Source organism: Odocoileus virginianus, chromosome 8, assembly GCF_023699985.2.
Source record: "Odocoileus virginianus isolate 20LAN1187 ecotype Illinois chromosome 8, Ovbor_1.2, whole genome shotgun sequence".
Taxonomy (NCBI): Eukaryota; Metazoa; Chordata; class Mammalia; order Artiodactyla; family Cervidae; genus Odocoileus; species Odocoileus virginianus.
In genome coordinates, this window is record NC_069681.1 from 28,384,435 (window position 1) to 28,400,311 (window position 15,877).

Below are 15,877 nucleotides of genomic sequence, written 5' to 3' on the forward strand. Positions count from 1 at the left end.
TTTATAGTCCAACTCTCACATCTGTACATGACCACTGGAAAAGCCATAGCTTTGACTAGACGGACCTTTGTTGGCAAAGCGATATCTCTGCTTTTTAACATGCGTCTAGGTTGGTCATAGCACTTCGGTAATGTGTCCAGCCTGTGAAACGACCGACTCCCCAGTTCAGAGGAGAGAGGGCCTCTTCGCTTTCCCCGCCACGTCCCTGCACGGTGACTGCGCAGCAACTCTGACGTGCCAGGGCTCCGGAGAAGAGCTCCCTGACATCTGCCTCCAGCCCACCCTGTAAACTGAAGTGCTCTCAGTTCGCAAGCTTTCAACAAGCCCTGAAACCCATCCCACTGTCCCGGGGGTGATCTTAGCCGGGAAGAGTCCTGAGCCCCTACCCTCGAGAGCACTGCTCCTACCTTCCAGACTCTTAGGATCATGCATTTGGGCGAAGTAATTCAATATCTCACAAAACCCCCAGCAAAACGAAATGAAATATAACATGCGAAACAGAACAACTTTCTTGCACACAAAACTTTCAAAAGAGAGCCAGCAAGTGTGTTCTGGACATCTCACAAAGTTCATATTGTATTGTGAACCTCTTTAATGAACCTGTTATTATGCTAGGAGAATGCAATAAAATATCTGAAACCTGAAATTTCCTATTTTTATCACCTCCTGTAAAATTTTCAAAAGGGCCAAAATGATTTGTTTCAAAATGTGTACAGAAATAATTGGATTGAGGGTTTTCATGCCAATTTTCCACTTGGAATGAAATCTAGAGACTGTTACTTCATAAACCACTGCAACTATGAGCACAAAATGAAAAGGGTAAAATATTATGAAATATAAGTATAATCAAACATAACGTACCCTGGAAGGAACCATTGATTTACCATCTCCTGGTGTGGGGTTCGGCATAGGGACCTCTTTTACATCACAAATAATTGGTTTTAACTGAATCCCCTAATTACTTCTGGAAAGAGAAGCGTTATATACATGAACTTCTGTGTGAACACATAATACTAAAATACTAAAGTGCAAATCCTACATTGCTTAATTTTTAAGCACAATAGTATTCTGGATTGTTCAGAAGAATGCTATCCTCGGTCCCTTAATTTTCTCTTGGCAACACAAATCCTTATTCCCTGTTACAAAACTCTGGCACAAATCAAATCCTTGTGTGCCAAGCCAATACATTTTAGCATACAAATTGAATATAAGAAGTTTATTTCAGATTGTGATTTGTTGTAACAGTCCTGCCAAATGACCAGGAATTAATCATATGCCCAAACGTGTAACTGTAACAGGAAGATGTTAGTTATCTCATGATTTCAGATTTAATTTTCAATTCGCACCTTTTTGAAAGTCATTCTGGAAGATCAGTCGCTTAGGAAACAGACAAACCCTCCTCGATTGCAAATCAAGTTTCTGGTTTGGGGGGCAATCTTTCCCAAAGCATTCATCTCTGTCAGCGTATCCACTGCACTGTCTTTCATGAACAGCTTTCAGAATTAAGTAGAGCAATTCTGTCTACCATCTGGCTATCTGAGCAAAAAGGTTTTTTTTTTTCTCCTATGTGAAAGTATAAAACTGATGCATCCCTTGGACTAGACATATAATCTTTCCAAGGATATTGTCCATCTCCTTGTCCATTCCCAATGGATGGAATTTGAGATGGACCAGTCATCAGAGGTGAAAGGAATGGAATCTAGTTTCATATGGTTACTTAAGTTGTTTTTAAAGGACATAGGGATTGGAATCACTTTTTTTAAAGAGGACCACCATCCCTGGGAACTGGCCCAATATTTACCTTTTCCTATGTGACAATTGAGCACATTTTCAGGAGAAAACACTGCATAGTGGAGGCGGCAGGGGTCTTATTTAGCTGTTGCAGATGTTGGCGGTTAAAACTACAGCTTTTACTGGTTGATCTGCAGTTCGAGCCCCTTCGGTCACAGTTCTAACCACATAGGTTTATGCTCACATGCTAGATAAAATCACAGTTGGGAGAAAAAAAGGCATAAAAAGCCAGCACAACAAGAGTGTGATCTCTCTTTAACTGCTCTTTTAATGCAACGGATTGTCTGCATGGACTGGGTTGGCTGAAAAGCGTGTCTGTATTTTCCCATGTCATCTTCTGGAAAAAGCTGAATAAACTTTTCAGCCAGCCCAGTCCAACCTGAGTGTGGGTTTCAGCCACGGAGTGGGTCTTCCCTCCGTCTTTCTTCCGCCCCGCCAGAACAGTGCTCTGGGCAGTGGAAAGCACGGTCAAGGTCACAGAGCATGAGTACTCTGACTCATGCTGCCGGGAAAATTTCAGAGTGGTCGTTTCTAAAACACTTCAACCACCAAGAAAAACTTTCTTAAAGAAATCTTGTCTTTGCTCTACAAATAGTAATTGATAAAACCGGTGCCCACGGGGGAGTAAGGAGCAATCTCATGTCTATCATGCAATCTGGTAGAAACTGAGGCCACCCAATTCCAACGAACTCAGCCTAGAATCCTGAAGAACAAGATAGAATTCTATGTGCTCAGTCAAGCCGCAGTGAAACACTATCCTTTTAGGAAGAACTGATGTTCAGTCGCTAAGTTATGTTGATTCTCTGTGACCCCGTGGACTGCAGGATGCCTGGCTTCCCTGTCCATCACCATCTCCCCGAGCTTGCTCAAACTCGTGTCCATCGAGTCGGTGATGCCATCCAACCTTCTCCTCCTACCTTCAATCTTTCCCAGCATCAGGATGGACTGATAATCAATCAACATGCCCTAAAAGGTCATGGAGATCTACTGCAAAGATCAGATCAGCTGACCTTCAAAAGCTCAGCTCTGCTGCCCTTCTCCGCTGGAGGGCCAACTCCGGCACAAGTGCTAAGGTGCCAGCCGGGCTGGAATCCACCCTGTCGCTTCCTCTAGGCAAGTGGCTTCCCCTTCCTCTGCCTCAGTGCATCTCTGCAGTGAATGTTCTAACAGTGCGTTCCTTGGCATGCTATTGGGAAGACTTAGTTCATTAATGCGTGGGTGCTAGGTTGCTTCATTTCTGTCCTACTCTACGCCACCCCATGGACCGCAGCCTGCCAGGATCAAGAATGCTCCAGGCAAGAATATTAGAGTGGGTAGCCATTCCTTTCTCCAGGAAATCTTCCCGACCCAGGGACTGAACCTGGGTCTCTCGAATTGCAGGGCAGATTCTTTACCATCTGAACCACCAGGGAAACTGCACTAACACTCAGGCAAATGAAAGAAGAAAGGTCTTTCTCTCAGCCCTTGACCTACACTGCTGACATAGGAAGAGAAGTGTTTTATAAAGACTCAGGAAATAGAAACATTTGAAAGTGGTGCCTGAGGACAGCTGGAGGGGAAGCTACAAGCCTCCCTGCGCCCCTCCGAGGCTGCTCCCCCACCCTGTGTCCCCACGTTTCATCCTGTTCTTTAGTTTCCCGGCGGCAAGAAAATAGACCCTGCTCCTTACAGAGCCCGTCCCCACCTCTTCCCAGTGGCTCAGAGGGAGGCTTTCAGAGATTTGACAATGGAAGGGAAAAAGAGCCGAAGACTAATTGATTCTAATGACATCTGCCTCTTGATAGGAGCCTTTGCCTTTAGCTCAAGGTTAAGCTCATCATTTCAGACCACGTGACACTGGGTAACATTTTTTAACTGCAGAAGGCTTTTCCTAGTCTTCTTCATATCATACAGCTCACCTCCCCTCTTTTTTAAGTTATATTTTGGGACTACAGTTGATTTACAGAGCTTGTGCATTTCTGCTGCACGGCAAAATGAATCAGTTACACACATACATGAATCCACACTTTCTTAGGTTCTTTTCCCATATAGGTCAGCACAGTGTACTGAGGAGATTTACCTATGCAATACAGTAGGTTCTTATTAGTTATTTATTTTATATATATATATGAAAGTGAAAGTCCCTCAGTCGTGGCTGACTCTTTTCGACCCCATGGACTATGTAGTCCATGGAATTCTCCAGGCCAGAATACTAGAGTGGGTTTCCAGTACTTTCTCCAGGGGATCTTCCCAACCCAGGGATCCAACCCAGGTCTCCCACATGGCAGGAGGATTCTTTCTATGGACAGAGGATCCTGGCAGGCTACAGTCTATGAGTCACATCTATTTTATATATAATAGTGTGTATGTGTCAATTGCAATTTATCTAATGCCCCTCTTCATTTCCCCTCTGGTGACCATATGTTTGGTTGCTAAATCTGTGTCTCTATTGCTGACCCCACTTCTTAGGACTATGGTCAGCCTTGAAAATACAGGCATAACCTAGCATTCTAACCCTAGGGTTCTCTTTCAGTAAACTAATTGATTCCACTCAAAAGGGCAATGTGACCAAGATCAGCTTTACAGAACCAACTTCATTCAGATTGCAATTTAGATAAAGATGATCAGCTTATGTTTATTTTCCATCAATTGTATTGTCATGTATGATAATAGAAAAAACATCTAAAAGTCTTGATTATATGACAAAGTCTTATTTACAGAGAAGTAATTTTTGGTGTTTAATTTTTTGTGTCTGTAATCAAACAATAAAGAACAAATACCTCACGATTTCCGAATGGACTGTCTGTTGTGCTTAAATCAGAAGCTGGACATCCTCTGAGTGGTAAATGCTGGACTTTCTCGCCTTTCAGCATCTTTTCTGTTTGCATAGGAGCCTGGCAGCCTTAGCTGCGGTCACCCAGGCTCCCTAGGGGAATTTACCAAGCCTGCCGCTAGGGGGAGCAGAAGGGAAGGCAGTGACCAGGCCTGCAGAGGAGCAGGGTGGGCAGCGGGGGAGGGGGGCAGGAGTGGAGGAGGGGCTGAGCAGGGGGAGGGGTGAGCAGGGAGAAGGGTGAGGAGTGGGGGAGGGGTGAGCAGGGGGGAGGCGGTGAGAAGAGGGAGGGGGTGAGGAGGGGGAGGGGTGGGGGAGGGGGGTGAGCAGGGGGGAGGCGGTGAGAAGAGGGAGGGGGTGAGGAGGGGGAGGGGTGGGGGAGGGGGTGAGGAGGGGGAGGGGTGGGGGAGGGGGGTGAGCAGGGGGGAGGCGGTGAGAAGAGGGAGGGGGTGAGGAGGGGGAGGGGTGGGGGAGGGGTGTGAGCCGGGGAGGGGGTGAGAAGAGGGAGGGGGTGAAGAGGGGGAGGGGTGAGCAGGGGGGAGGAGGGAGGGGCCGTGATGGCGCCTGAGCCCAAGTCCGGGAAGGAGGGGTGGTGCCAGGGTGCGGAGGAACCCCGGCAGGGCCATCAAGGGCTTTTAGGGAATCTGTCATCCATGTCTGCGGGTTAATGATCAGGCGCCCCGATAAACAAGCAAAGGTGGGGACCTGCAAAGTAAGGTTGGGGGGGCCCCCGTTTCTCGGTCGAGGGGGGATCTCTGCTCCTCTTTTCCCGGGCCTCCCGGCGAGGGGTGCAGGGAGATGAAGCCCTGGGCTCCAGATGAGAACCGGGACTTCTCAGGAATTATCAGCCACGTGAGACCGGCTCCTATCACGCTTGGTTTCCTTTGGCTGTTGTTTAGTTTTCCTATTTAATACAGGCTTCCTCCATAACCTCGGTGAGGGGGAATTGGGGGGGGGTGCTGGGCTGGGAGGGGACCCCCCTGTGTGTCCCTGCACACAGGCCCAGGGCCGGCTCAGCAGGAATGAGCGCTGCACCTGCCGTTAAAAAAAGCCACAGTTCTGTGCTAGTCAGCATTTCCCAAACCTCCCGGCAAGAGTCGTCACTGAAGGAGGTTGTTCATGGCCTGGGTTCTGCCACTGATAAGAATAAACCTGCTGAAGCCAGTGCAGCTTTTGTCTCTGGGGCTCATAGGGGACATTGTTCCAGCATAGGGGGGTCAGGGGGGGGACAAGGGGAGACGGGGAAGGAGGACCCCAGGCCACCGCTGGCTGTCCAGGCAAAGCTGACCTGGATGACCGAGTCCACGGCAGGAAGAACATCCTTAGTTCTCCCTGTCGGTGGGGGGTAGGGGGCATGCAGAACTTGTCTCCACGGAGCCTTCCGTTCCACGTTCAAATCAACACTGGAGAGGGAACTGGAAACCCACTCCAGTGTTCTTGCCTGGAGAATCCCATGGACAGAGGAGCCTAGTGGGCTACAGTCCATGGGGTCACAAAGTGTCAGACATGACTGAGTCACACACACACACAGTTGCATGGAGAAGGAAATGGCAACCCACTCCAGTATTCTTACCTGGAGAATCCCATGGCCAGAGAGCCTGGTGGGATGGGGTTGCAAAGAGTTGGATACGACTGATCGATTTACACACACAGAGACACACACACACACACACACACACACACACACACACACACACAGTCAACACGGAACCCATTAGACAACAGACCTTTGCCAGCCCGGCCGTCACCCTCTCGCTTTATTCCAGTTCTTGGCATAGTGTTGACCACTGTCCAGTACTGACTCACCCGTTCACTCAGGCATCCATTGGTTTCTTTCCCATCAGTGCCTGCATCTCCCCATGAAATGTCAGCTCCAGGAAGCAGACTTAGTCTGCACTGCGGGCCACGGCAGGCCCAGAGCACCTGCACGGGGGACCTGGCATGTGTTCAGTAACTACTCCTGCCTGAATCCGATCGTGTCTCTGAGGATGTGTCCCCCAGCAGCAGCGTGGAGCGTGGTCTGGGGGAAGGAAGAAGGGAGCAGAATCGGAGACTGAAACAGGAAGGGAGAAACGCACACAGAGCGCGTCCCGGGTCCGCTCCCATAAGGGCTGTGACATCCATGCTGCGAGGTGGGGCCCGGATCTGCAGCCGGCATGGCAGGGCAGTGGTTAAGGCCAGGGTAGGGGCAGTGGGCAGGGGGAGACTCACGTGATACAAAAGGTGGCTAGTCCAGAGGGGTCAGGAGCAAACAGAAGTGCAAACCAGTGGGCTGGAAGCCTGGGGACCAGGCAAGGGGCAAGTTCAGGCCAGGGCAGCGCATGTCGTGTGCCCCCCACCCTTCCCCAAAGAAAAGTGAGTGTTAGTCGTTCAATCATGTCCAACTCTTTGCGACCCCATGGATTGTAGTCCGCCAGGCTCCTCTGTCCTTGGGATTTCCCAGGCAAGAATACTGGAGTGCATTGCCATTTCCTCCTCCAGGGGATCTTACCCCACCCAGGGATTGAACCTGGGTCTCCCACGCTGCAGGCAGATTCTTTACTGTCTGAGCCACTAAAGACATGTGTGGCCAAGAAGATAAAGGCTGAGAATGGGGTTTGGGGTGCAGCAGCGCTCAGTGGGGACGGGTGGGCCACGAGGCAGTAACAGGGGACAGCGGTGGCAGGTACCCCCACAGTCCCCCAGCCGCTGGAAGTGTTGGTGGCTCCAAGCTCTCTGCCGACTCCCTCCCAGGGAACCGGCCCTGGTGATGAAAGCCACCCTGCCCCAGTTCACGGTCTCCGGCGACTGGTCCGTGGCGGGAGGCGACAAGACAGAGGCTTGGACCCCGGCCTGGTGGCTTGGCTCCAAACGCCGTCTCGGCTCAGGATCCAGTGGGGCTGACAGAGGTCTGCCACAACCACCAAGACAGTTTAGCATCCGCTGCTCGGGGTCACTTCTGCTATCCCTCTAGAGGCCAAGACCCCAAGGTCACGCCTCAGGAAACTTGTCTCACACAAATCTTCCTCTCCACGTCTGTTTCCCAGAGAACCTGCCGCAGGGAGTGGGTGCCTGGAGCTACCCAAGGAAACAGCCTCTGACACGGAATTGGAGAGTGGATCATCCAGCTGCCAGCTGGAAACAAAGCCCTGTCCCTGGAGGCCGGGAGACCCTGACCGTCCTTGGTTCTGCTGGAGATGCATCGTTGTTAAAACAGAGACATTAGTGATGAACTGGGAGGTAGGTACCCTTGAAACTGAACTGGCCATAATAATGGCGAAGGTGGAGAATGGCTACAAGGAGATGCATCTATGTATTCTTTACTTTGTATGTATTTAAATTTTTCCCGTAATAAAAGGTCTTAAAAAAAAAAACAGAAAGGAAGTAGATGTCAATGAAAACCATTTAGGCAGCAAATAAGAAAACCAGAAAAGCAAGACTAACCTTTTCCTCATCTCTCAGCAGCATGATCCGAGGCGTTGAAAATACAGTGATAAAACAGGTGAAAATTCTTGCCCTTATGAAGATTAGATTCTAGTGGGGGAAATAGACAATAAACAAAATAATAAGGACAGGAAAACTGTTTCTGAGCACCTTTGTGTTGACCCGGCTTTTTCTCCCCTCCCCTAAGTGCTCAGGTTATAGCTTTGAAAACAACATAACTGGTTCAGGGGTCAAGGGAGTACAATGAAAATATTCTGTCAAAGTACTAGGATCACAGATTACACATACGAGTTCTTCCTTGGCCAAACTGTTATGTACATAAACATAAACCCATAAAGCAGAAATATAGCTCCCTTCTCCTCAGATCTAGCAGTACTTTGTTGCTGTTCAGCCACAGCGGCGTGCCAGGCTCCTCTGTCCTCCACCATCTACTGGAATTTGCTTTAATTCATTTCCATCGAGTGGGTGATGCACCTAACCATCTCATCCTCTGCCGCCCCCTTCTCATTTGCTGTCAATCTTCCCCAGCATCAGGGTCTTTTCCAGTGATTCGGCTCTTTTCATCAGGTGGCCAAAGTATTGGAGCTTCAGCTTCAGCATTGATCCTTCTAAATATTCAGAGTTGATTTCCTTTAGGATCGGCTGGTTTGATCTCCTTGGAGTCCAAGAGACTTTAAGAATCTTCTCCAGCACCATAGCTCGAGTGCATTAATTCTTCAGCACTCAGCCTTGGTCCAACTCTCACATCCATACATGACTACTGAAAAAAACCATATCTTTGACTATGTGGACCTTTGTCAGCAAAGTGATGTCTCTGTTTTTTAATACGCTGTCTAGGTTTGTCATAGCTTTCCTTCTAAGAATGAGCATCTACAGGGAACCAGAGCCAAATTCCACTGGGTTGAGTCTACAAGATTCAAAGTGACTACAGGCGTTCCACAGCCACAACTCCTGTCATTCAAGTAGGCTGGGAAGACTGCAGCCTCTTTCTGCAGATATTAAGCAAAAGCTCCACCTGTGTCATCAGCTTTGATTGGGCCGTCTATCCTGAACCAACAGTTGTCATCAGACGGACACGGTCTAAGTCCTATGCTCCCTTCCCCAGCTGAGGGTGGAGTCCTGCTCAGGGGCTAATCACGCTACACACAGCAGGGCTTGTATTGACAGCTGAGCTGACAGGACTTGGTGAGGAGTTTTAAACAGTGGAGCAGTGATTTTTCAGTAGGGATGCCATGACTCAGAAGGGAGTTTTAAAGATTTGTGGGAGTATTTCGATTGTCACAGCTATGAAAGGGGAGCTGCTGGCACTGAGGAGGCCAAGGCTGGGATGTCAGACTTCCTGCCCTGCACAGGGTAGTTTGCATGAGAAGCTAGCTCTCAATCCTGCATAATTTCCATGAATCTCATTAAAAACCATGCCTGGGGCTTCCCTGCTGGCATAGTAGGTAAGAATCTGCCTGCTGATGCAGGGGACATGGGTTCAGTCCCTGGTCTGGGAAGATCCCACATGCCCCCACCCGCCCCCGGAGCAACTAAGTCCATGCGCCACAACTACTGAGCCTGAGTTCTAGAGACCGAACACCACAACTGTGATGCCCCAGTACTGAAGCCTGCACACCTAGAGCCTGACTCCACAAGAGAAGTCTCTGCCGTGAGAAGCCTGGGCACCACAATGGGGAGAAGCCCCCATTTCTTGGAACTAGGAAAGCCTTCACGTGGCAATGAAGACCCAGTGCAGTCAAAAGCAAAAAAATTCAATTAAATTAAAATTTAAAAAATTGAAATAAAAATTTTTAAAATGAAAGGAAAAGCATGCCTGACTATGTACTCTACAGCAAGCTGCATTGCAAAGAGGAGATTTGTTTTCCATAAGATGATCCACATCACAACAAAGAAAATTATTTTGTCCCTACACTTACAAATAATAAGCAAAGCTGAGCTCATTGATAAGATTATCATACTTGCTCATTTTTTTCACTTTAACAGTCTCAGTCTGTAACTTGTCTTGACATGTTATCAGCTCAGTTCAATTAAGAATATTCCCCTCATCCTCTTATTTTGTAGCCCTGTAAGAAAAAGACTATGAAGCCCCTCTGAGTTTCTCCCTCTGGTCCGCAGGGAAGAAGGGGCCACAGACAATCAAATATGGAAGCCAGGACATCCTGGTTACCAGCAGAGAAGGAAAAAGTGCAGCTACAGTCAAAGGTTAGCACATACTTAAAGGGAAGAAAAACTATTAAAAAAATATTGATAATATGCAGCTTAAAAAAGATCACAGCATTTGGCCAGGAAAACTATTAGGTTTTATGAACAAACCACTGTACTTGTCCAGGAAAGTAAAACTGCAAGGATCTCCTTGTTCATTAAGTTTTTAAACTTAGAATACATGGTATGATCACTTGGCTACTAAAAAGGGATAATTTTTGTCAACACTGGAGTACTTCTAGTTTTCCTAAAACTCGTTTGTAAGCTATGGCTTCCCCGGTGGCTCAGTGGTAAAGAATCCGCCTGCAATGCAGGAGATGCAGGTTCAATCCCTGGGTGGGGAAGGCCCGTGGAGAAGGAAATGGCAACCCACTCCAGTATTCTTGCCTGGAGAATCCCATGGACAGAGCAGTCTGGCGGGCTGCAGTCCATGGGGTCCCAAAGAGTCAGACACGACTTAGCACACACAGACACACACACAGTTTATAAGCTGACACTGGTTTTTAATCAAAGTCCACTCACATCTCTGCTCTTTCCCATAATTTTCTGCTCAGAATGACATCTGATCATATTTCCCTTATGTCCAAACGATTCCCTAGAAACAGATGCTAGCATCTGACAACTTCATCATGGAGTGTTAGCTTCTACTGATAAGTAACTCATTACCCTGAAATGTGGTGGCTTAGAACAACATTTATTATCTCACTTTTTTCTGGGTCAGGAGTCCACGTAGAGCTCAGATGGTTCTTCTGCCTCAAGGTCTCTGGTAAGCCTGCAATCGAGATATCTACTGGGGGACTTGCCTGGCGGTCCACTGCTTAAGACTCAGTATCCAATGGAGGGGGCGCCAGCTTGGTCCCTGGTCAGGGAGCTAAGAGTCCACATTCCCAGGGGCAACAACTAGAGAAGTCCTGAGCACCCAACTAAGACTTGAGTCGGTCAGATAAATAAATATAAAATAAATAAACAGCTTCAACCACAAGGTTCTTGGACATTCTGAAGTGTCATTTGCTAAGAGACTGCTTTTGTGAAGATATCTGTGCTAGATTCTTTTTGCATTCTCAAGGAGCTTATCTTTTATAAGAAGAGAACTTTGTCTTTTCAGTTTATGCCCTGCTTCTGTGGGCTTCCCTGGTAGCTCAGACAGTAAAGAATCAGCTTCCAACGCAGGAAACCTGGGTTCGATCCCTGGGTCGGGAAGATCCCCTGGAGAAGGGAATGGCAGCCCACTCCAGTATTCCTGCCTGGAGAATTCCATGGACAGAGGAGCCTGGTGGGCTGCAGTTCATGGGGTTGCGCACAGATTCGGACACGACAGAGTGACTAACACTTTCACTTTCACACTTTCTGTGGAAGCAGAAGTCAGCATTCTCTCAAAGATCCAGATCTTACAGGGCAGAAGTTACCTACTAAAATGATGACCATATGAGGCAAATGGACAACGTACCATCAGAGGGCCAAATTACTGCTTCATGCAAAAATATGTATTGGATGTCTTCTGTTGCCAGATCTGTGTTAATTATTGGACACTGTGCTAGAGGCTAGTTACAATTTTCATAGCAAGCTATTATCTGAGTGAAACTAGGTCAGGGAGACAGAGGAATTAAGTAGAACATTTAGCTCCGAAAGTATCAGACACATGACAGACTGGAATCTTGGCAAAGGTTAACAATGACAGCAAAGTCTCCTATTTGACACAGATGTGGACACTTTTCCTCTCAACACCCAGCAATGAGCACAGAGGAACTGTCTTGGGTTGGGTTGCTAGGAGCCGAGCCTGCGAGAGGTTATCCGCTCAGGAGGTGTATTCAGAGTGACCTTGGGAGAAGGGTCAGGGTTAGTACCGGAAGTGGGACAGAGCAGGAGGAAAAGCTAAGCAAGAATGTATGACTCCTCTGAGATAAGCCCTCAGTGAGGCCCAGGGTGGAGATAGACACAGTCTTGTCCTACCTTGAGGTTATCTATGCCCATGTCACTAGGTCAGGGGCCACGGTCCATATGGGTTTAGCAACACGAATAGCACTCAGACCTTAATGATAGCATCAACCAGTCAGTCCTAAAGGAAATCAGCCCTGAATGTTTATTGGAAGGACTGATGCTGAAGCTGAAACTCCAATACTTTGGCCACCTGATTCGAAGAGCCGACTCACTAGAAGAGACCCTGATGCTGGGAAAGACTGGAGGCAAAAGGAGAAGGGGGAGGCAGAGGATGAGATGGTTGGATGGCATCACCGACTCAATGGGCATGGATTTGAACAAACTCTGGGAGATGGTGAAGGACAGGGAAGCCTGGTGTGCTGCAGTTCATGGGGTTGCAAATAGTCTGCTGTGACTGAGCCACTGAACCACAATGATGGCAGGCTGGGTAGTGAGGCAGGAGCACAGACCTGCGGAGTGTATTCAAGAGAGAACAGGAAGGGAGGAACTGCACCCAGCAGGTGCAGCTCCTCCAGGAAGCACCGCTGCAAATGGGGCAGAAAATGGATTTGCAGCCAGACAAGTACACAGGATCAAGGGGACTTTTCTATAAAAAGCATTATTTATTTGGCTGTCCCAGGTGTTTGCTGCAGCACTGGGTATCTTTGATTTTTCCAGAATCTTTTTTTTTTTTTTTCAGTTGTAGCATGCAAACTCTTAGTTGTGGCATGTGGGATCTAGTTCCCTGACCAGGAACCAAGCTCTGGCCCCCTGAATTGGGAGCACAAAGTCTCAGTCACTGGACACCCAGAGAAGCCCCAAGGAGGTATTTTTTAAATGGAAAAAATGTTTTTTTGTTTGTTTTTTTTTTTTTTTTTTGCTAATGGGGATGATCTAATAGAGAAGAAACACGATGATGCCAAGAGGAAGGATAGTTTGGAGGGCACTGGCAGGTGGGTCCTTTACCACTGAGCCACCAGGGAAGCCCAGGTCACCTCTGCGAACAGAGGAAAAGACAGACTAAATATAAGGGGGTATACTCAACTGAACAGGAGGGCAGGGGCGCCGATGGGAGCCTCCGGAGGTTCTCTTCTGGTTGCTTTCCATTTCCCCTGAACTAAAGGAGGAGAGGAGACAGGACAGGAAAGGGGTTGGAGGTTTGAGGCATGCAAGAAAGTACATGGGATGAGGAGGGGCTTCCCCGGTGGCTCAGCTGGTAAAGAACCCTCCTGCAATGCAGGAGACCTGGGTTTGATCCCTGGGTCGGGAAGATCCGTTGGAGAAGAGAAAGGCTACACACTCCAGTGTTCTGGCCTGGAGCATTCCATGGACTGCAAAGAGTCGGACACGACTGAGTGACTTTCACTTTCACTTTGCTTTCAAGCAACTTGACTGATTCATTTTTGGTTGATGACTTCAGATTGCCTGAAATCATGACTTCTGTTCTTTCCATATCGCAGCATGTCCTTTATTTCTGTTCCATTCGTTTTTTAAAAAAATATATGTATATTAAGTTTTTTTTAAATGTGGACCATTTTTAAAGTCTTCACTGAATTTGTTACATATTGCTTCTGTTGTATGTTTTGGCTTTTTGGCCACAAGGCATGTGGGATCTCAGCCCACACCAACCAGGGATTGAGCTGGCACCCCTTCCACTGGAAGGTGAAGTCAACTACTGGGCCACCAGAGAAGTCTCTAAAATGAGTTTTCTGTCATTCTGTTGGGGTTTGGGAAGGGTGTGCTGTGCTAAGTCGCTTCAGTTGTGTCCAACTCTTTGTGACCGCATGGACTGCAGCCCTCCAGGTTCCTCTGTCCACGGGATCCTCCAGGCAAGAATACTGGAGAGGGTTGCCATTTCCTTCTCCAGGGGGTCTTCCCAGCCCAGGGATTGAACCCAGGTCTCCTATATTGGCAGGCAGGTTCTTTACCACTAAGCCACCAGGGTACTCCTTTGGGAAGGGTATGGAGATTGTTATTTACGTGTTCACTGGGGTCGCAAAGAGCCAAACACGACTTAGCAACTAAACAACTGTGCTTAAAGGAAAAGTCCTATAGTAAGTTCTAACTGGAAATGAGAAGGGAGATTGGGTAGTAGTAATGAAGAAACCTTATTCCCTCTCAATTGGGATAAAGTTTTGCTTTTATTCCAACCTCTAAGTTTTCTAAATAAATGCTCATGAAGGCACACATGGGCAATCCACCCACACACCCTCCCCCAGGCCTGCAGAGCTTCGGTGACCAACCACGGAGGCCCAGGTTTAAAATAAAATGACTGCGGACTCAGTGGTGGTGCCCAGCGTGATAAACAGCTTGTTTAAGCAAAAATAATAATGACTTTCCCCACAGATATAAATGGACTCTACCCATGCATGACTTTGCATTTTAATCCTATCACTATCGAGTGGAACCAACCTTGAGGAAGCCAACTTAAGCCATAGCAAGAAATGTCAGATATTTAAAAATGAGCTGGAGTCCATACTCATCCAAGCAAATAAGACAATCATAGACTTAAAGTTCTAAATGGCCTCTCTTTGTTCTGACCTTCAGATATCATGCAGGTGAATCTTTAAAGCGGTGTTGTCTGCCAAACGCCAGGCTTTCAAAGGCCACTGAAGCTGCCAGTCTTATTCAGGTCCTTCCTGCCTTTCTCCCTGTCTCCCTCGGCAAACACACACCCCATTCAGAAAAACCAGAAAGTGTTGATGAGCCAATAGCATTTGTTTGGGTGCTGCTGCTGATCAGAGAGGTGAAGACTGTTTAAATAAGGCAGGGTTAGTACGAGAAGGCGTCTTGCAGAGATAATTCCCAGGACGTTGGAGAAAAAATAATCCTTAATTTTTTTTTGGTAAAAGACAATGAACTTGAAGAAGAACGTGGATCCTCCAAGTTGAGCTCCAAAGTGGAAGTGACCAAGTAGAATGGATACTAAGACTGTTTTATCCTTCTGTCATTGGTCTACAGGGTCTGCTGCAGTGTTGACACACACATTTTTTGTTGGGATTCTGTACCAGCTGAGCCACAAGGGAAGCCCAAGAATATTGGGGTGGGGAGCCTGTCCCTTCTCCAGGGGATCCTCCCAACCCAGGAATTGGGGTCTCCTGCATTGCAGACAGGTTCTTTACCAGCTGAGCTATGAGGGAAGCCTGGGTAAATAAACAGAATTATTAAAGGAAAATAGTTCAATAACGATCCTGTTCATGTGCTCTGGAATATTATGTAGTGTTTAAAAAACATGCTCAATCTCTACTTTATTGACAGGCTAAAACTCCTAAGACATGTGGTTAAGTCATTTTAAAAAGTAAACAAATAATATATTTGATAAATACAGCAAAACATCTAGAGGTATAAGGAATAAACATAATAGACGTTATCTCTGTGGAAAAAAATACTGAGGGAGACAGTCATCCATGCGTGCTGTGTGCTAAGTCGCTTCAGTCGTGTCCGACTCTTTGCAACCCTGTGGACTGGGGCCTCCCAGGCTCCTCCGTCCATGGGAGGCAAGAACACTGGAGTGGGTTGCCATGCCCTCCTCCAGGGGATCTTCTCAACCCAGGGGTCGAACCTATGTCTCTTACATCTTTTGCGGTGGCCGGCGAGTGCTTTACCATTTGAATATTTTCAACAAGAGTATATTTTTATTATATTCAGTCAGTCAGTTAAGTCGCTCAGTTGTGTCCGACTCTCTGCGCCCCCATGAATCGCAGCACGCCAGGCCTCCCTGTCCATCACCAA